The sequence below is a fragment of the Temnothorax americanus genome, unplaced genomic scaffold (genome assembly GCF_048541705.1).
Source record: "Temnothorax americanus isolate GAGA-0224 unplaced genomic scaffold, ASM4854170v1 Scaffold255, whole genome shotgun sequence".
NCBI classification, from domain to species: Eukaryota; Metazoa; Arthropoda; class Insecta; order Hymenoptera; family Formicidae; genus Temnothorax; species Temnothorax americanus.
In genome coordinates this window covers 16,755-38,347 of record NW_027509397.1, presented here as the reverse complement: position 1 = coordinate 38,347, position 21,593 = coordinate 16,755, and the positions used below count along the sequence as shown (strand labels likewise).

At 42.5% G+C, this 21,593-nt stretch overlaps 1 pseudogene across 1 annotated transcript; it reads left to right on the top strand.

The window, feature by feature from the left end:
* The first annotated feature begins 1,333 nt into the window (after positions 1 to 1,333).
* On the top strand, positions 1,334 to 6,388 carry LOC143899121 (fatty acid synthase-like; annotated as a pseudogene). The gene is made up of 7 exons (XR_013257390.1): positions 1,334 to 1,554; positions 1,643 to 1,806; positions 1,961 to 2,278; positions 3,333 to 3,833; positions 4,742 to 5,046; positions 5,301 to 5,708; positions 5,799 to 6,388. The product of XR_013257390.1 is annotated as a fatty acid synthase-like (transcript).
* The last annotated feature ends 15,205 nt before the right edge of the window (positions 6,389 to 21,593 follow it).

Below are 21,593 nucleotides of genomic sequence, written 5' to 3'. Positions count from 1 at the left end.
TCTGCGCGAGATGGAGTAATTATTATAAATATGTACGGAGCGCAATAGTATTGTGAAAATGCATTCTGCGCAAAACGCAGTAAAATTATGAAAATGCATTCTGCACGGAGCACAGTGATTATAATGAAAATGCATTCTGCGTTAAACGCAGTATATAATAAAATGTATCTATTATACTTGGCTTAAATAACGAACAGAAATCAACAAAAAAAATGCTCAGTTCAACAATCTTCATTATACACTTAGCGAAGTAAATCTCATCTAAAAATATTATTTTACAAAAAGCAATAGTGTGTCCTACAATATGCACATACAAGAAATCGTGAAAAATAAGTAAATAAAGCAAAATTTTTTTTATCAAAATATACTAAAAATATCGGGGATTTTATGGGATTGATAATTATGGGGTTGGAGCCGGGGGAGGTTTTTAGCCGGTGAATAAGTCCGGCATAACCCTGGGGACCGGCCCTGGGGTATGCGTAAGCATTTTCCTTCTCCAAAAAAAAAAAAAAAAAAAAAAAAAAACAGGATCTAAAAATTTGCGAAAGTTAGAACTTCGACCACCGTTAATATTACATATTTACATATTTTAATAAGTGTGCAAGTTGAAACTTGCACATTGCTTCCTCATAGTTATTAAGTGTGCAAGTTAAAACTTGCACATTGCTTCCTCATAGTTATTAAATGTGCAAGTTGAAACTTGCACATTGCTTCCTCATAGTTATTAAGTGTGCAAGTTGAAACTTGCACATTGCTTCCTGAGAGTTATTAAGTGTGCAAGTTGAAACTTGGACATTGCTTCCTTAGAGTTATTAAGTGTGCAAGTTGAAACTTGGACATTGCTTCCTTAGAGTTATTAAGTGTGCAAGTTGAAACTTGGACATTGCTTCCTTAGAGTTCTTAAATGTGCAAGCAGAAACTTGCACATTGCTTTCTTAGAGTTCTTAAGTGTGCGAGTAGAAATCTGCATATTGGTTCAGTTTTTAAGTGGGCAAGTATTTTTTTATTTTTTTATTTTAGTGAATGTACATAATTATGTATACAGGCTCCTAAAGAGTTAAGTGTGCGAGTAGAAACCTGCACATTACTTCATTAGAGTTTTTAAGTGTTTAAGTAGAAACCTTCGCACACAAAGCTTCCTCTATGAGGAAGCCAAAACAAATAAATACTGAAAATACATTGAAAAAAATAAATGCTTCCTCTATGAGGAAGCCAAAATAAATAAATACTGAAAATACATTGAAAAAAATAAATGCTTCCTCATAGAGGAAGCTTTGTGTGCGAAGGTTTCTACTTAAACACTTAACACTTATGGGGCGTCTAAATATTTTTTTATACTGAATGTGCAGGTACGAAGTCGAACTATAGATACAGAATACATCTCTCTATTACACCATATTCATAATGATAACATAGAAGGTCACCTTTATAGAGGATACATGATAACTGGATCTAAAATATCTTATGATACAATAAATAAAATAGGGCGTCAATATATGAAGCGACCAATTTGTTTTATATTTTCTGGACTAGGATCTCAATGGTCTAAAATGAGTAAGTGTGGTGTGTTCGTAAGCGCGCGTGCATATACATATTTGTATATTAAAACTAACGGATTTGAAAATTTCTATTAAAACTTTAGCAGGTCGAGCTCTAATGAAATTCCCAGTATTTGCCAAGGCAGTCCAGAAATGTGATATTGTTTTGAGATCTTATGGCATATTTCTTACAGATATTTTATTAAGTGATAATAAAAATATTTCCAACAATATCATTAATTTATTTTTAGCACTCGTTGGACTGCAGGTAAAAAAAGAAAACTTTTTGTTTAAACTTCATAAATATATTTTGTATATAAGTATCAAATATGAATAAATTTTTGTTTTATAATTCTTTTTTATTTAAAACAAATGGGAAGATATTTCTTTTATACGTATAGTATAATATATTTATATTACAGATTGGAATAGTCGATCTTTTAACATCCATTGGTATAGTTCCGGATTTTATAATTGGTCATTCCATTGGTGAACTAGTCTGTGGATATGCCGATGGATGTTTAACGGCCAAAGAAACGATTCTGTCGGCATATTTCATCGGTTTAGCAGTTCATGAATCGAAAATAATTAATGGTTCCATGGCTGAAATTAATCTTGATCTTGAAACTATAAGAAATATATGTCCTTCGGATATTGATGTAGCTTGTTACAATAGTTCCTCTAATTTTATCGTGAGCGGACCAACAGATTCTATAAAAGCATTTCTCGCCAAATTGCGGGTACATTATTTGAACAACATAATATTATCTGTTTTACTTTTTTTTAAATCTGTCAAATTAAATAATTAATACCTACTTGTGATATACGTGGTCTGTTTAAAACATAGAGATATAAGATTAGAGTGCTCGAGTCATATGCTAGCACGTAGAGGCTGCGATATAGGAATAGAAAAAAAACGGTGCAGTATATATATATATAAATCGCGAAAAGACAGCTTTCTCTTTCTATTCCTATATCGCCTTTTCAGCTCGCTTGCGCACTCTATTCTTATATCTCTATAGTTTAAAAGGTAATGAGACTGAATTTTTTTTCTCAGCAACTAGTAACACTGTAAAAACGAGACTGCAGTAGATCGACAGCTACATTCATATTCTACCTTCAGTTAAAATTTCAATTTGATAACATTGGTTGCATGTGATTCTACAATCATTTGTATAACTGTATGTTTGGAACATAAGATCGGAATGGAACACTAATCGAGCAGTGTTATACGAAGTTTGACATAACAAATTCTGTGTCAAATTTCAGGATAACGTGACAGAAAACATTTAAAAAGTTGACAGTGTGAATGATTGATGATCAATGAAATTTAATTTGAATCACCAAATTATTTATGTTATTGGTGGTCCAGAACGGGATATCTTCACAATTTTACCGCCATCTAAAAATACCTTGTGCCTGGGATAGAATGTGATCTTTGTAAGTCAGTTTCAATTTCTTAAATGTTTCCATCGCATTGTCCTGGAGTTTGACACAGAAGTCCCATAACGCTGCTCAATTTTCTTGTGTTCCATTTTCATGACGCGTCACCCAAACATACAGTTATACAAATGATTGTAAAATCACATGTGTTAACGTTTGAAATTTTAACTGGAGGTGGAGTATGAATGTAGCTGTCGATCTACTGCAGCCTTGTTTTTACAGTGTTACTAGTTGTTAAGAAAAAAATTCAGTCTTATTATTTTTTTAAACAGACCACGTATATTATAAATACTTAATAATTAGTATTTCGATGAATAATAATTAACAATACGTTTTTGTTCATGTTTTTAGGCTAATAACTTTCCTGTAAAAGAAATTTCTTGTGGTAATATACCTTTTCATAGCCGTTATATCAAATCTGCTGTAACTAAGTCCGAAGAATACTTGAACCGAATATTACCACAAAAAAAATTTCGCAGCTTAAAATGGCTATATAGCAACATCCGTTAACCACTATTCTAATTCATCTTTACCTTTATGTTCAAAATATTATACAAATTATTTATTATCTCCGGTACTATTTACAAAGGCAATAAGTTTGATTCCAAGTGATACAGTGACAATAGAGATATCGCCTCAAAACATTCTTCAACACATTTTAAACAATTATTTATGCGCTACAGTAACAAATGTAGTGTTATATGAAGGGACCGAAGATGTCAATAGTGAGATATTTTTAGAATCAATCGGAAAACTTTATAACGCAGGATTGCAGCCACAGATTGCAAATCTTTATCCGACAGTGGAATTTCCTGTAAGCCGCGGTACCCCAATGATTTCTTTTCTCATAAGGTATTCGCATATTCTACGTTTATGCACAAATGAATGTGCATATTTTTGTGGTTCTCTTCCGTACTATATCCACGATTCTTTTACTTCGGAAAAAAAAAACAAAAAATTGTGAATCTAACAGAGGAAAACCAAAAAGTCGTGAACATAACACGAAAGAGAATCACAAAATCGTGGACATAGCACAGAACAGACCCACAAAAACGTGTACATTACCTACAAGATTCGGGTACAGCCAAAACGCGGGCATGATCACTCTCATTTTTCTCTCTAATTAAACATACACTTTACGTTGATTTGTGTACGACGGCTTTAAGATGCACTGACTGCGCACTGGTACGTCCAACCGAATTCGCTATAAGACACTTTCATTGGCATTTTCTTTGAAAAATAAAAAGCTTTGCCTAGAGTCAGGTGAATACGGGGATAAATGATTTTAGTCATTTGACGTTTAGCAAAAAATTGATTGGCAATTAACTGTCGGAACATAAGCGGGAGTATGCCGTGTAATGCGTGTAACAACACGTTGCTTCATTCTTTGAATTATGATATAAGGCTAATAATACGCTTAATATATAAAAAGTTATGATTTCTCATTAATAATGAAATGGGTCTGAACAAAAAAATTTCCTGTAATCACTGTATATAGTACATAATGGTATGCAGTACATAACATGCATATTGTCTAATAAATAGCATCATTAGCATACTTTATTAAAAAATCGTTCCAGGAACTTTACAAAGAAACTATGTATCTATATGCCAATTGTTTTATACCTATCACAAAGAATAAGAAATAAACTATAATATTTATAGGATCAGAATTCAAACATTACATAAATTTCGGACACAAATGAACAACCAATTTATATATAATTTTATTACATAATGAGTTTTAATAATGTTTATAGATGGGATCATACGGAAGATTTCTATGTATTTAAATTTAAAGAACAAAATATAATAGACAAAAGAGAAATAGTTGTCAACATTAATATAACTGATGAGACATTTGTATATTTAACGGGCCATGTTATTAACGAAAAAAATTTATTTCCGGCTACGGGATATCTTTTCCTTCTCTGGAAAATGATTGCATCGTTGAGAAAGCACGATCATACCAATGTACCAGTTGTATTTGAGGACATTAATTTCATTCGTGCTACAGTACTATCACAATATAATGAAGTCGAATTAACTCTTTCGATCCAGGAAGGTAATATATTATTACAAAAAAGTTTATTTCCTTATTTAAATATTAAATTTTAAGAAACATCTTTTCTTTTATGTTATATTTAAAGTGCAGAAATTTTGATCAAGAATAACTAATCCTCTTCTAATAATAATAAAAGATACAGAATCTTTTTTTACGCACTTTTGTAAGCTATCCATATTCTTGTCGACAGTTTCTCATTCGCTGAATTTATATAATATGTTATGTTTAAAATTTTTATATTTGTATCTCTCAAGGTAGCAACAGGTTCGAAATAATTGAAGGAGATAGTATTGTTGTTACTGGAATAGTACGAATTCCAACCAATATTGAAAATGAAAAGTTATCTGCCAATCTTGCTAAATATGTCGATGATGAAGAAGAAATGAATAGAAAAGATATATATAAAGAATTAAGACTTCGTGGTTATCAATACACCGGCGTATTTCGTGGATTAAAAAGCACATCCGTTACGGGATCAAACGGTCATATCGCCTGGACATATGATTGGGTAACATTTATGGACAGTATGTTACAAATGAAGATTTTAGGAAAAAATTTGAGAAACCTTTTGGTTCCAACAAAAATCCGCAAGCTGACAATTGATCCAAAATATCACATGCAGATGACGAAACGTATTCAAGATTACCCAGTTGAAAAAAGACGTAAGTAACACAAGTATGATATAATGCAACCAAAAGCAAATTAATTTTATGATCCAATAAATTAATTTTTTTTACTGTGCTACATTGCAGAATTCCCTATTCGTCATCACAAGTCTCTAGACGTTATAATATCCGGAGGAATAGAAATTTGTGGCATTGTGGCAACACCTATATTTCAACGACAAAAAACAGTTAACACCGTTCTTGAAGAATATAAATTTGTTGCTCATCGTGATTTAGAAACTATGTCGTTACAAGATGCAGTAAGGATGTCGGTGCATATTGCACTCGAATGTTACAATATGATAAATGTTAAAATTATCGAATTTGTCGATGACAGTGATAAAGTGACACCAGAAGATTTAAATTCTCCACTTGTAAGTAAAATCTTAAATGATTTACCGCAGATTCGACATCACACTAGACTCGTGACGACTCCAGAGAAATTCCCAAATATCTTTTTGCCCGACAACATTTCTACAACGGAGATTACTAAGTTGTCTAAAGACGAGAATTGTTTAATGATCTTTGGTTTCGATATTTTGACAAAAAAAAGTAAGAAATTATATAAACAGTTGCTATCTTTGTTAATGCCGCAAGGTTTTCTACTGACCCTAGAGAAATCCGGTGCGGTCTACGATTATTCAGGCTTCGTTCGTCCAGAAATATGTGACTTATAAATGCAAAACGATCATTGCGGCTTATATTTTAGAAGACGGATTAGAATATGGAGAAATAAGTAAAATTTATTCTGTTGATAGCAATATTTTCTTTGAATATATCCCTTTTCAACTGATTGGTTTCAATTCACATTATTTCGCTCACAGTGTTGTACCTTTAAATGAAAAAAAAATTATACGATATGATTCTTTGATATCAAGAATACCATGTTTACTTTTTAAAAGAGATGGCACTATGTTAATTGCGACCAGACACGTATTGTAAATTATGCATTTTATGTAATACTGATAATAATAATGATAAAATAAAAATGTTTTAAATAGGCGTTATGTGCCTCCCTTTCTCCTTTCGGTTATTTGATTTTCAGTCCCATACGAAAGTCGAAATATCGCGCAGCGCTTGACGACGTGCTACGTTCGCAACGCGAAAGCCGGTGCGATGCACGGAAAAATATCGTGCTTAGTACGAGGAAAGACGTTGCTGCGCGAGCGCCGCGAGCAGCGTGTTTTGACATGCGGGCGCACGACGGAAGAGAGTGAGGGACACGGCCCAGCGACGTGCTACGTTCGCAACGCGAAAGCCGGTGCGATGCACGGAAAAATACCGTGCTTAGTACGAGGAAAGACGTTGCTGCGCGGCAGCGTGTTTTGACATGGGCGCACGACGGAATAGAGTGAGGGACACGGCCCAGCGTAGTGGTAGGGCGCAGCGCGTTTCATGGTCCGCCTTGCATGATCTCATACGGTGAATACCTTTTTCCGTGTAAAGTGAAAATGTATATCACTATGAAATTTTTCTTATAAAAAATCTATTTTTGCATAAAATATATTACCAAGATCAGTAAAGGTGAATATTACAGATAGATACAAATCCTCTTAAAATTCATTTTAATGTTTTCAATTAAAAGTATATTAACTATTCAATAACAAATAAATGTTACATTATTTATATAATAACCCCTTTAAAAGTTTACTGACTTTGAGAAAATAATTTCCTGCTAGTTGCAGATTTACGTAGCGACTTTAGTGATGTACATATTGGTGATTGTTTATTATTGCACATTTCCATATAGTTTAGTTTTTCTTTTAACTTGTGCAACTCAACATTTTTTCTTTTAATTCTTGTTTTCTTTCTTTTATAATATTCTGTAATTTCTCATTCTCTGCTTCCAAAGTTTTTATTTTGGTATAGCAAATATTCATTTTGTTTAAAAGTTCGTTCTTTTCATCGATTTCTGAATCAGATGTTTTTTTTTGTTCAAAGGTCAATGTGACACTGTTTAACGCATCAAGTTTTTTTGTATTATAAGATTATTGTCTGATCTCTCTTTTAATTTTGATGTTTTTTACTCCTGAAAGTTAATTATTGATATAATGTAAAAGAAAAGCGATCGCACATACATATACATTAAAGACTTTATAATATGTGCACGAGGGGGTATGAGGCGCTCCCCGTATTTGCGATTGGTCAACAAAATTTCTCGAAGGACCAGAGGGCCCGTGCCCTCGCGAAAGCGAATAAAGCGAAGCAAGCAAGCGAATATCAAAAATGCGAGGCGACTCACCGTGTCGTTGCCCGGCGCCTCCTGGGTGTCGACGTCGTCCTCCCGTTGGCGAGATCTCTGGCGTGCAAGGCGAAAGCATGCAACAGTCCGGTATAGCAAGCGGGCACGGACAGGCAGGTATAGCAAGCAGGCACAGATAGGCAGGATAGCAAGCAGTCACAGATAGGCAGGATATCAAGCGATTAGGCCTTCGTGGTCTGCGATAGGCGACCGAGCACTCCGAGTTTGCACATGCAAAAACGGTAACGTGTGAGCTTCACGACGTTCGACTGGTGAGTGCCTCTCTTCGGCGTTCTCCGGCTCGCGCACCTGCGAAGTACGGCGCGAGCGAGTACCGAATTCTTCTCATAATTGGGGATGCCACCCGTGGGCGGGCAGCACGAGTCGGGTGAGTCGCGCGAATATCGACAAGTGTACTAATCGCGATCCACCGACGTTTCGCTAATAGGCGCGATAATTTAACCCGGTATAATTAATCAATACAAGAACCGTACCATTAACAATGTGAAACGACAACACGAAATCAATCTTATAATTAACTACTATTTACACTATGATACATGGCGGTGCGCCAAACATTACCGCCCACCAAAATACACCGTATTTTCTATGTTTGAGCGGGTCCCTCCGGTGAGCCGTCCATCGGCAGAGGGCACAGCTTCACCAGAGGGCGACTAAGGAGGCCATCCGCCGTCCTCACCGTAGCGACCCGGGCGACCCCGTCACGACCCGGATGTAATTCCTCGACGCGCCCTCGTCTCCACGCCAGAGGAGGGGCGTTTTCGGTTTTTAGAAGGACCAACGTGCCCTTTGATATCGCGTCAGCCGGCTTTAACCACTTTGGTCGTTGCTGGAGGGTGTGTAGATATTCTTCATGCCACCGTTTCCAGAACTGTTGGTGCATGTGCTGCACCAGCTGCCATCGATCGAGTCTGCCTATTGGCACCGGGTCTAGGTCGGGATAGGGAACCGCTACGAGCGGCTCTAATGTGATAAAGTGCCCCGGGGAGAGCACCCCGAGGTCGTGGGGATCCGAGCTGGTGGGGCACAAAGGTCGGGAATTCAGGATGGATTCTACCTGTGCTAGGAGGGTACTGAATTCCTCCACCGTGAGGATCTGCGCTCCCACCACGCGTTTCAAGTGGGTCTTTGTCGCCTTAACCCCCGCTTCCCAGAGGCCACCAAAGTGTGGCGCGGAAGGGGGGGTTAAAGGACCACTGGATTTGTTCTCGCCCTGAGGCCGCCTCCATGCAGCTGACGAGCTCGCGCTGAGCCCCCACGAAATTGGTGCCGCAGTCGCTGTAGATCCGCGAGCAGCGACCGTGCCTAGCGATGAAACGCCTCAGAGCCGACAAAAACGAGTCTGTAGATAAGGAAAAAACAAGTTCCAAATGAACCGCCTTTGTGGTAAAGCAAACGAAAATACACACGTACGCCTTGAACGGCGTTGCCCCGCGAGAACGACGATTATATACGAAGAAGGGGCCCGCGTAGTCGACCCCGGCGATTGAGAAGGGTTTGGCCTGACGTACCCGGTCGAGCGGTAGGTCCGCCATGGGCGGTTGCAAAGTACGCGGGTTCGCCCGGAAGCATTGGTAACAACGCGACAAACAACGTTTGATGGCCTGATAGGCCCCCAGAATCCAAAAATGCTGCAGTAGTAGGTAATGCAACCCTCGACGCCCCGGATGCAAGTGTAGGCGGTGGGTGCGCTCTACTATCAGTTCCGTGAGCCGGTGCTTACCGGGCAACAACGCGGGATGCTTGGCCTCATGAGATATTGCGGAGTGCGTGAGTCTACCGCCCACCCTGAGGACTCCGCGCGCGTCCTCGAAAGAGGCGAGTTGTCGCAGAGGTTTGGAGCAATTCTGATTGCGTTTCAATCTATCAAGATCTTCTGCAAAGCGACAAGATTGAACAACTTTAACGAGGTATAGCAGGGTCGAATGGAATTCGACTTGGTCTACAACAAGAGTTCTGTGAGGTGAATTCGACTTGAGTCGATTAACAAAACGAAGGCAATAAGAGAATATTCTAACGAGTTTATCCAATGACGAAAAACGATCGAGAAGCGAATCAACAACAGAAGCAGAGTTTACGACATCAGCAGGATCTACAACAACAAAAGCATGAGATTTTTCTTCCTCCAGAAAATCGTCATTTTCCAATATCGTTTCTGGAGTGGGTTCGAATTCGGCGAGCCACGCAAGGCCAGTCCACCAAAGCTATTGATCCACTAATTCTTGAGGAAACAAGCCCCTTGAGCAACAATCGGCGGGGTTAGACTTGGTGTCGACATGTCTCCAGCAAGAGATATCTGTGTTGGACTGGATGCGGGCCACACGATTACGCACAAACGTCTTCCAACGGTGGGGGGCCGAACGTATCCAGGCGAGCGCGACCTCGGAATCAGACCACGCGTACGTGCCGTCGATAGTAATCTTAGGCCGGAGGATGTTCCCGATATACTCCGCTAAGTCCGACAGTAAAACGGCTGCGCAAAGCTCGAGTCTCGGCAAGGTGATGGCCTTAAGCGGGGCCACCTTTGACTTGGCGCTGAGCATTCGAATCAGTACCCCGTCCTCGGCGACGATTCTAATATATACAACGGCTCCGTAGCCCTGTTCGCTCGCGTCACAAAATCCGTGTATCTCCCGTCGGATTACGTTGGCCATGGCGATAGTACGAGGTATGCGAATGGAAGCTAGCTCGGGGAGTTCCGATTTGTATCGCCCCCATCGAGAACATATTTCCGAAGAAGGCCTGTCGTCCCACTCTAATTTGAGCACCCAGAGTTGCTGTATGAGTCTTTTAGCTGCAAACGTAAGGGGAGTCAGAAAGCCTAACGGGTCGAAAATACGAGCCAGTTCCGAGAGAATGGTGCGTTTGGTACAATCTCTGTCCAACGGGTGGACCTGAAAGCCGAAGTTGTCCGTTTGAGGATACCAACGAAGTCCGAGAACCTTGAGAAACTGATCTTCCGAGGATTCAAACGATAGCAATGATTGACTGCAAAGCTCTGGATCGAGATCTGCTAAGACTGACGGATGGCTGCTGGCCCATTTTCTGAGCTCGAAACTCGCGGTTTTGAGCAAAGCTTGTAGCTGCCGCTGAAGCTCACGGGCTTCCCCCTCAGACTCGGCGCTCGCCATCACGTCGTCGACATAGACGCTCTCCTCCAAGACCGCCGCGGCCAGAGAGTAGCTCACTTTGCCTTTTGTTGCCAATTTCAACAAGCAGGCGATTGCCAGGAACGGAGAACACGTCAATCCAAAAGTGACAGTCAACATCAAGTAGTCTAATATCGGATCATTCTCCGAGAAACGCCAGACTATTCTCTGGTAGTCACATTGACCGCGCTCGACCAAGATCCGAAGGAACATTTGTTTGACGTCCGCAGTGAGCGCCACGCGGCCTACCCGGAACCTCAACAATATCACGACTATATCCGTCTGTAACTTAGGCCCGGATCGCAATACGTCGTTCAACGAAACGCCGTTCAAATTCTTCGCCGAGGCGTCAAATACGACCCGCAATTTTGTGGTAGTGCTATCCGATTTAACTACCCCATGATAGGGCAAATAGAACACAGGTCCGTCCACCGGGAACGGCCGTTCAATCAGTTTCATATAACCGTTATTCAAATAATCCTGCATGAATTTGTTATAGCTCAATTTAAACTCTGCATCTAATTTAAAGCGACGCTCAAGTGCGCGAAATCTATTTAGGGCTACTTGACGCGTGCCGACAAAACAATGTTTATCCCTTTTGAAAGGATACGATACAACAAAACGACCAGACGCGTCCCGACGCGTGGTCTGAGCGAATAATTCCTCGCAACGTTTATCCTCCTGCGAATACGGTGGGACCGATGGAATCTCGTCTAGTTGCCAAAATCGACTAAGAGATGCGTCCAACGAATCGAGAGTCATAAACGAATGTGTGGATCCCGGCGCCTGCGTTGATACCAAACCGACGAGAACCCAGCCGAAGACGGAATTGAAGGCGTCTGGTTCGCCCTTCTTTCCCACGCGACGGCCATCCCGAAGTAACGACGCGAAGATTTCTGCGCCGATCAGGATGTCGATGGGACCGGGTCAGTGATACTGCGGATCAGCTAGCCGCAATCCGTTCAAATGTTTCCACGCTCTTCGCTCGACCTGACTGCTAGGTAACGGGGCGGAGATGCGCGGAAGAATCGTAGCCTCTACTGGGGTTCGCGTGCTTTCCCTGCCCTGTGCTTGTATTACGAGTGAGGTGCGGCCTCGAGTTGCAGCCGCCTTTGTATCATTTACCGCGAGAACTACCGTATGGCACTTGGTTCGTCCAAAACCACCCCTCTGCATGCAACTTTCGGAGATAAAGTTTAGCAGGCTCGCGCTATCTAACAGAATACGAACGGGGAAGGGATTTCCGTGTGCGTCGAGCGCTTTGGCTTGTACCGTCGACAACAATACGATCAAGTTCGACCGCGCGACACTAGCCATACTGACGAGGGGTTCGCTTCCCTGCGATGACGTTGTCCCCGATTCGGAGGATGTTCGGCGTCTGTGGGTGCATTCGCCGAGCCCGAGTTCTGCTCAAAATGCAGGAGCGTGTGATGTTTGGCCTTACACGACCGACACGTCCACGACGATGGACAGTCATTAACGCTGTGGCCCGCGCGGAGGCAGTTATAACACAAGTTCAAAGTTTTAGCCGTTGAATGCCTTTCCCGAGGGGATAATTTCAAGAATCGAGAACATTTTGCAGCGAGGTGTTGTTCTTTACATACCGGACACTCGGCGGTTCGAGTTGCGAGCGACAAAGCCGACGCGGAATTCTTTGACGAAAGCGACTGAGACTTTTGCGACGTATTTTGTGAGCCCGATACTAACGCGAGAACCCGACAGTGATCAGAGAGGAACTTTGTGAGTTGCGTGAATTTCGGTATTTCCTCCGCCCGGTGTTCAGATTCGAACTTCTCGCGGAGCGAACGAGGGAGCTTCTCCAGCAAGAATTTGAGAAGGAGATAATCCCAAGCGTCTGTAGGAAATCCTAATAGATTCAATGCTCGCGTGTTCTCGGTGAAGGTGCTCAACAGCGTGCGCAGGGGGACGGCCGACTCCGACTTCAACGGCTGAGCTTTCAGCATCAAGTCCACGTGATAATCCGCCAAGTCTCGTTTGTTTTGATATCGCGAAATCAAAGCGTCATAAGCTATCGCGTAGTTATCGGCGGAGAGAGGGATGTTCTTGACGACGTTCAGCGCTTCTCCTTTCAAGCAGGATATCAGATATTGATACTTCTCTATGGTAGGGACATTCCGGTTCTCGTGAATAGAAATGTTGTATAACGCGATGAACGAGGGCCAAAGCGTGAGATCTCCCGAAAATTGCGGAAGTGAGATCTTGGGCAATTTGACCGATGACGTCTGGACCGGGGCCTGCGGGGCCGGAGCGGCTACTCGGTCGGCGCCCACAAATCTCTCGTAACGCCCGATTACCGCGAAGCGCATCTCGTCAAAGTCCCGGCGAATCGAATCCTCCGTTTCGAACTCTTCATCTGAGGCGTTTTGTATTATCTTGAAGTGGGCTGCCTCAAAGTCCTCGACCAATTTGGCCACGATGGGATGTCGCACGAGAAAGTTCGGTCTCTGACTTACATTGTCCGCGGCGAGCATCGACAGCTCCTGAATCTCCCGCATACGTTTCACGCATAACTCGCGTTTGGTTACATTCCCTCGACTCATGATGCCCGGAATACAATCACTAGGTCAACCAAGATGACGATAGCAGCTCACTTTGATGTGAGAATATTAACAATGCCGGAAGTTAACGGTCTTCAAGTTCCGAAATGTTCGCAAAACAAAACAACTATCTCCTTGTTATGATGACGAGTCGGCTCGGCTCGAATTTCTGTTCGAAGGCACGACGGATATTTTCGAGAGGGTATAATAACGATTCGTACAATTTCAAAACGACGGTAGGTTGATGCAAAATAATAGGGTGCGAGCACTGGCGGTAGAGGGGGATCAAGTAGGATGATTAACGAGAAAGATGGTTGTAAAGGATACAAAATAATATAATAGTTATACCAATAATAAATCAACAATCAGTAATCAAGAATCATCAAAATCAAAATTATCAATTAAATTGGCACAGGTACCCGGTTACGACGAAGAAATTGCACTCAGGTACTTATCTGATCAAGCCTCAGTAATACGCGTTGCGCGCGGTCTTACTACATAAGCGGAATATACGACATGATCATACAACATGAGCGGTATACCACATGAGCAACCCACGCCACAAGCATTAATTTATTTGGCTCAATTACAATCACAATCTCCAATGACTAATTGAAATATCATATGAGTGCTGCAATATATTCTATACCGGGGACCAGTGCCGACGAACAGTATACTCGATCGGTGGCAAGTATGTTTGCGAGAATTCCAACGATCGGAATAATAGTTTAAGTATGTATTTTCAATATGTATTTCGAGTCTGGTCGAAACACACCCAGCAACAACGAACATAATGTAGCGCGTTATTATGGAACGCGAGCTTATGTAGAAAAAATGTGTATATACGCTGCCGGCCCGTGACCGAGCGTCAAGGCCGTCGACGGCGCGGCGAAAACGTATGGCTTAACCGAGAATATTCCAATGTTGAATATTTCGGTTAACGACAATATTCAATAACGAATGACAAAAGCAATTAACCACAAAGCGATCAAACGACAAGTTTCCCGCGCGTATTCTCGTCGCGAAGCAATGTTGCGGCCGAGAGATATCGCGGCGGGTGTAGAATACGCGACTGATTAATTGTAATGCAATCGCGATCAAAACTACTAAGAAATGCTACCCACGAGCGAAAGGTCGGCGTTATTGCTTTAGCGCGCGAATCCGGCTCGAAGGACCAATGCACGGGGGGGTATGAGGCGCTCCCCGGATTTGCGATTGGTCAACAAAATTTCTCGAAGGACCAGAGGGCCCGTGCCCTCGCGAAAGCGAATAAAGCGAAGCAAGCAAGCGAATATCAAAAATGCGAGGCGACTCACCGTGTCGTTGCCCGGCGCCTCCTGGGTGTCGACGTCGTCCTCCCGTTGGCGAGATCTCTGGCGTGCAAGGCGAAAGCATGCAACAGTCCGGTATAGCAAGCGGGCACGGACAGGCAGGTATAGCAAGCAGGCACAGATAGGCAGGATAGCAAGCAATCACAGACAGGCAGAATATCAAGCGATTAGGCCTTCGTGGTCTGCGATAGGCGACCGAGCACTCCGAGTTTGCACATGCAAAAACGGTAACGTGTGAGCTCCACGACGTTCGACTGGTGAGTGCCTCTCTTCGGCGTTCTCCGGCTCGCGCACCTGCGAAGTACGGCGCGAGCGAGTACCGAATTCTTCTCATAATTGGAGATGCCACCCGTGGGCGGGCAGCACGAGTCGGGTGAGTCGCGCGAATATCGACAAGTGTACTAATCGCGATCCACCAACGTTTCGCTAATAGGCGCGATAATTCAACCGGTATAATTAGTCAATACGAAAACCGTACCATTAACAATGTGAAACGACAACACGAAATCAATCCTATAATTAACTACTATTTACACTATGATACACGGCGGTGCGCCAAACAATATGAGTCCAACTATATATATAATAACAACTTTTGGTTAGTTCGCCATTTATTGTCAAAAGCAAAAGAAACAGAAAGAGAAAATAAAATAAGAGAGAAAAAAAACGATATAAATGTATATCACTTTCTCTTTCTCTTTTATATCCTTCTTTCTCGCAGGATTTTGACCAAATCACCTCATGGCCAGACACTTATTATATAGGATCTCTAATATGCATGCACATCTACACATATATACACTCACACATACACACTCATACATAATACTTGCAGGGATATGCACACATACATACACATACATATTGCGACGCTTTTTCCCTCGGTCTCGCAATCCGGTGGAGGGCTATCGTGGATTGGCAGCACGCGCAACTAATTCCGACACCAAAGATTGAGCGCTAGGTGCGACGAATCGCACCACCGTACACTATTGTATCTAACGCGATATTTCCGGCAATACTTTAAGGCGTAGGGCTCGGTCAGGGAATTCGGAGAGGCGTCACACAATTAATCACACACAAAAGAATAAATAATAATAACATATAAAATATTTAGTCAGGTAATGTCAATAGGTGTAAGTACAATCGGTCTGAGCCTCTCGTATTACTGCAAACATGTCGGATAGGCTGACGCATAGAATGCCGCATAAATACCGCAATAAGTGCACGCGGTAATGTCGAATTACCTTGTAGATTAACGCACGCGAAGTTAAATCAACGCAACAGATAAACGCCGACGAACACACGAAAGCTTAATATAAGAAACAATTACGATTCAGGTATCGCGGTACCTGGCTTCGAACTCACAACGAACTTACGCCACGAGGGCGACGAACCGACTCGCCGCACCTTCGGTTGCTCCTTCAACGCGCACCCGGGCCACCTCGATTCCGCACGACGCAAAAATTATGGGTGATCTCGCCGTGTCGACCACGCTGGCCGGCGGTTGCCCCCGACCACGAAATAAGGACTCGTATCGCGGACGATCCTGCGGCTTGCCACGCGAATCTCGAATTCTCTCGCAAGCACGGAGATTCCGCGGCTGCGCGCCGATCCCGTCGATCCCTCCGTCCCGCCAAACACAATATTCGCCGTTATCGAGGGCCCGGATACGTTACTCAGATACAAAGGCGAGTGCCCTTCAAATTACATAACCACTCGCGGCTCGCCGTTACCCGCACAACTCGCTCCCGTTATCGCCACGCAAAGCATCACTCTCATATGGCCAAGACGCGACACGATTGCGAATATGAACACCATGAAACGCGACACGATTACTTACATTAACGCAACGAGACGCTACGCAATTCGACCTGATTAATCCGACTCACATATCCCACGCCACGCGACTGTCGACCGTGGCGGTGCTCGCGGGGAGGGCACGATTGGTCTGTACGCACTAGAGAGCTCACACTCGGCAAGGCCCTGGCACGATTTCCACCCGACTCTATCTTAATGCGAGCGCAAGTTACCGCACGCGCTCATCACGCAGTCCACAGGTAATCCTGCGGCGCTCAGGTAACCGATGCGTGCCATGGGCCAGTGCCTCGAGCGAACCCTCTTTTTCTTAACGCGGGGACGCCAGAGTGGTAACCTTACAATGCGTTGTAGTCCTTTTGGTAGTCCGGGCTGCTCGGGATCCGGGTGATGCTTCTCGCTCTTTAGCCGGCACGACAGTGTCGGAAACGATTGCCTGCCGGGATCGCGCCGGTTCCCCGCGCCGGCGCTGTAGCGTGTCGCTCGACCGGATTGCCGATCCTAGCGCTTCCTGCGTCTAGGCCGCACGTGCGCCGCTCCTTCCGGGGGCGCCACTCTAATTCTAGGGCGCTCTCATCGGCGCTTCAGCTTCTCGCGCGCTTCCCCTTTCGGCGGCGCCACTCCAATTACCTCCGATTCGGCGCGGGCTTTTTGAGTCAACCGGCTGTCCGGACCGCGATGATCGAGTCGACGTTCGGGGTCAGGCTGGCCGGGCCTCGGCCCCGCCCGTCGGCATCCACTCGGGGCGACGGCCCCAGGGCTGTGCCTTTCCCTGGGCCGCTCCTCGGCACCCTGTTTTGACTGGCGTTTTGCTCGGGGGCGTCTCGGGGTCTTCCAGATCGTTATCCTGCCGCTGTTACGACCGAGTGCGGAGTGAACTCCGGCCGGCGACGCTCATGCACTTGCAGGGAGGTCCGGGCGATCCGACTTTCACCCATGTCCCCTGGCCGTCTTTTTAACCTACTGCCCTTCCTCGTTGCGGTTTCCGGCCGTTACAGGTTGACTCCGGCCACCACTGGCAATCCCTTAAAAACTTAACAGCTAATTAGACCAATTACTAATACGCGACTGCCCTCCTCTTGCTCTAACAAGAAAGCCTCCCCGAATTCCCCTCGGCCGAGCCCGTCCGCGAAATAGACGCGACTTGTCACGTCACAATATATAAAAAACTTTAACATTACGTTGGTTTTATCTCTCGGCTTGTTCAGTATGTCAGTATGGTCGTCTGCTCTTTGCTCAACGGCTTGGTTTTGTAAAAACTCCACAGCGTCACTGTAGCGTAACTTGTGAAAGACATAACGCTTCTTATTATAGCTTAATTCTTCTTTGTTATCTATAAGAAAAATAAATCAAAAACCTGTTGCCAATAACACTGGAATTTAGATTCCTTAAGGCTCCTAGGCTCTTGTGATATTTGTGACGTAAGAGGCGAGAAATGACACCCTATTTTGTCGTGTGTGCCATTCTGGAAAAAAAGAAATACATTTCGATAAAATATCACTATAATAGATCGTTTCAGAACACTTCTAAAATTGGCTGAAAACTATCCTTTTCCCTCGACAATAAACAAACAACCGTAAAATGAATGTAATACAATGCAGGCCCATGCGTTTGACTAGTTTTTAAATTACATTCATTTTACAGTTGTTTGTTTATTGTCGAGGGAAAAGGTTACTTTTCGGTCAATTTTAGAAATGTTCTGAAACGATCTGTAGTGTAGAATAGAATAGATTTATTTAATTTCAGCTACAAAAAGCCAAGAAATGGACTTGGTTTACACTATACCTTATACACACTCATACCAATTTTTTTAACTTAACGCGTGCAACTATTAATTCATTATTCCGTACTTTCTTAAATTTCTTTTAGAAAAACCATTCCTTAAGCCCTAAACGACTTAATCCATTATTTGCACGTTAAACTTCACAACCTAAATTAAAAAAAATATTTGAACCTAGTCCGCTTCAGCAGTAGGCCAAGAAACGGACATTATTTACCTATACACACACACACACACACACACACACACACACATACCTTCATACAACAACGCGCAACAACTAATATTAATATTCCATATATTTTTAAATTCTTCTCAAATCTCCTTTAATCCAGGAAGAACCATCCTAAAACTTATAAAACTTGAATTCTAATGCATTCTCTCTATAAACCTTATACTCCAAAATTTATCATATACCTTAAACTCATATCTTCTATAATTTCTGCGTGCGAAACTCAAAGCCTAATCTTAAAACTACAAAACATAATTCTCTCTCTTTTTCTTTATCCCTACTTCTACCTTAATATTACAACCATTTTCCTATTTTTCAACCACATATTGACATATTAATAATTTTTTACCTTTACCTTAAAATATTAACGCAACTCTCTCATCTTACAATACTCAATTTAACTGTAAAACCCTTACACTCAAATATTTACATACACCTACATATAATAAACTCGACTAATACTTTCCTATGTCCTCCTATCTAACTCATCACACCTCCCTGTATGCCCCTCTTTCCTCTTCTTTTTTTTCTCTTCCAATATATTATCTTCCTAATCTTAATCTTCCTGATATTTTTGAGTTCATTCCTAATTTAACTAAAAAAACTTCTGTGCCCTCGAATCGCTCCTTTCCTTTTCCTTATTTGCCAAATTCCTCAGCACTGCTCCTCTCTTCTCCTACGACATTGTCTCCCAGCTCTTCTTCTCTCGTTCCCTCCGAAGCAACATTTATTTCCTCCGCGCGCGCGCGCGTTCTCTGGTTATCTTCCCGTACCTCCTATCTGCCGTTGCATAACCAATATACCTGTATTCGCACATCCGTGCCATCCAAAGATTCTAATATTTCCAGAAAACTGCTGCGTCCTTTCTTAAACTGTAACGTTCATATTTCTTATTTTTCCTCCTTCCACATTTCCTTCCTTTTCTTCCTCTCCTCTTCTCACTAAGCCTTGTGTCCTCGTTTACTCTTTTTCCTATTTCCATCTTCTTTTACCTTTCCTTTCCTTCAACGCAGATTTCGCTAATCCTTGTTCCAGGATTATGCCAATCGCTTTCCTTCACCTTTCTTCTGTTCATCTTCTCTCTTCTTCATCAATGGCTTATAACCCTTCCTCAGTTACTTATCTTCTTTTACTTCCCTTTCCTAGAACACCTCTGAACCCGCCAATCCTTGTGTCCTAGCTTTATTTCACCTTTCTTCTTTTCATTTCCATTAACCCGGAACTCGAGAGTTTTTACAACTACTTTTTTTTTCTTTTTTCTTCACATTTAATCCTCCGTTGTTTCGTATAACCTCTTCTATAACAGCACTTCTTTCACCTACCTTTTGTCCTCTCCTGTTTACTTCCCTTTTCCTCTTCTTCCTCTTCTTATTTTCTTGATCCTATATTTTCCAATCTAAAATTTACCTGTGTTCTGAGTTCAACCTGTCATCCCTTTAACTATCTTCTTAACCTATACTTAATTTACGACCAAAGGCTCCTTAGCTAATCATGCACTTATCATACAATCTTCTTTACAATCATCGATCAAAACCTTCCCTACTTTACCTACATTACCTTTACCGCTTTTGCCGCCTAACCGACTCGTCACCATAACCTCATCCTATCACGTTCTCTAAACACTTTTATACTACTTTTCTCTACTTGCATCCTACTACCTCCCTTCATTCTCGTCGCATCTCCTACTTACACCCTATCTTTCCATTCCCTACTTGCCACATACTAATCTTTAAACCCAGAAACAAAGCTAAAATCGCACAACGCACTTTCACCGCTACCATTCACACACGCGCCATCTAACCAAGTCCAAAACGATCTGTAGTGATTATTTATTAAAATGTCTTTTTATTTCAGAATGATACACACGACAAAATAGGGTGTCATTTCTCGCTTCTGACGTCACAATCTCATAAGATGTCGAAAAGAGCTCCGGAGCATTAAGTTTTATTTCCTGTCCTACTGTATATATTAATTGGGTAATTATTCAGTTTACACCCCTCACCTCCGATTTTGATGAACTTAGGCTCAATCGACGCGTTTTTGCACGAAACGAAAGAATCTGGCAGAAAAAAGTGTCGCTCTGCCCTGCGACGCGAGATATTAATCGTTAAAGTTGACAGGAATCAGGTTATGATTCCTGTCATACCGACGACATGTAGCAACACTGAACGTGCCCTGCGGCCACATGCGTATGCTCAGTGGTCGCACGCGCATGTAAAACTGTGCCAATTTTAAATGAATCAATTGTGCAGAATAACCAAGCATCTCGATTCAAGCAGTTAGGGCTCACGCTGAGAGTTTCTTTAGTTTAATTATGCGTGGGAAACACACACACACGGGGGGGGTGCAAGAGGGGAGCCTTCGGCTTTACAACATAAAGTACATGCTAAGTTGTAAAGCAAAATTATAAAGTACATGCATGGGAGAGGGGTGCCAAAATCTACTAACTTTTCTTGGAAATATGTTATATAACAAAACTTTAGCAAGCCCAACATTGTTGCGTGGCGTCAAGCGTGCGATTACTTGTCGCGTGTCTAACAATAACATTGTTGTGCTTCATTTGTTTAAGTTCGCTAATTTCAAAATTCGTGCATTCAACTGCGTGTAGTGCGTGTGGCTACGGAGCATGCGCGTGTGGCCACTGAGCATGCGCATATGCCCCCGCGAGGCATGTTTATGTCGCTATCAGTCGCTACACCTCGTCGGTATGACAGGAATCATAACCTGATTTCTGTCAACTTTAACGATTAATAT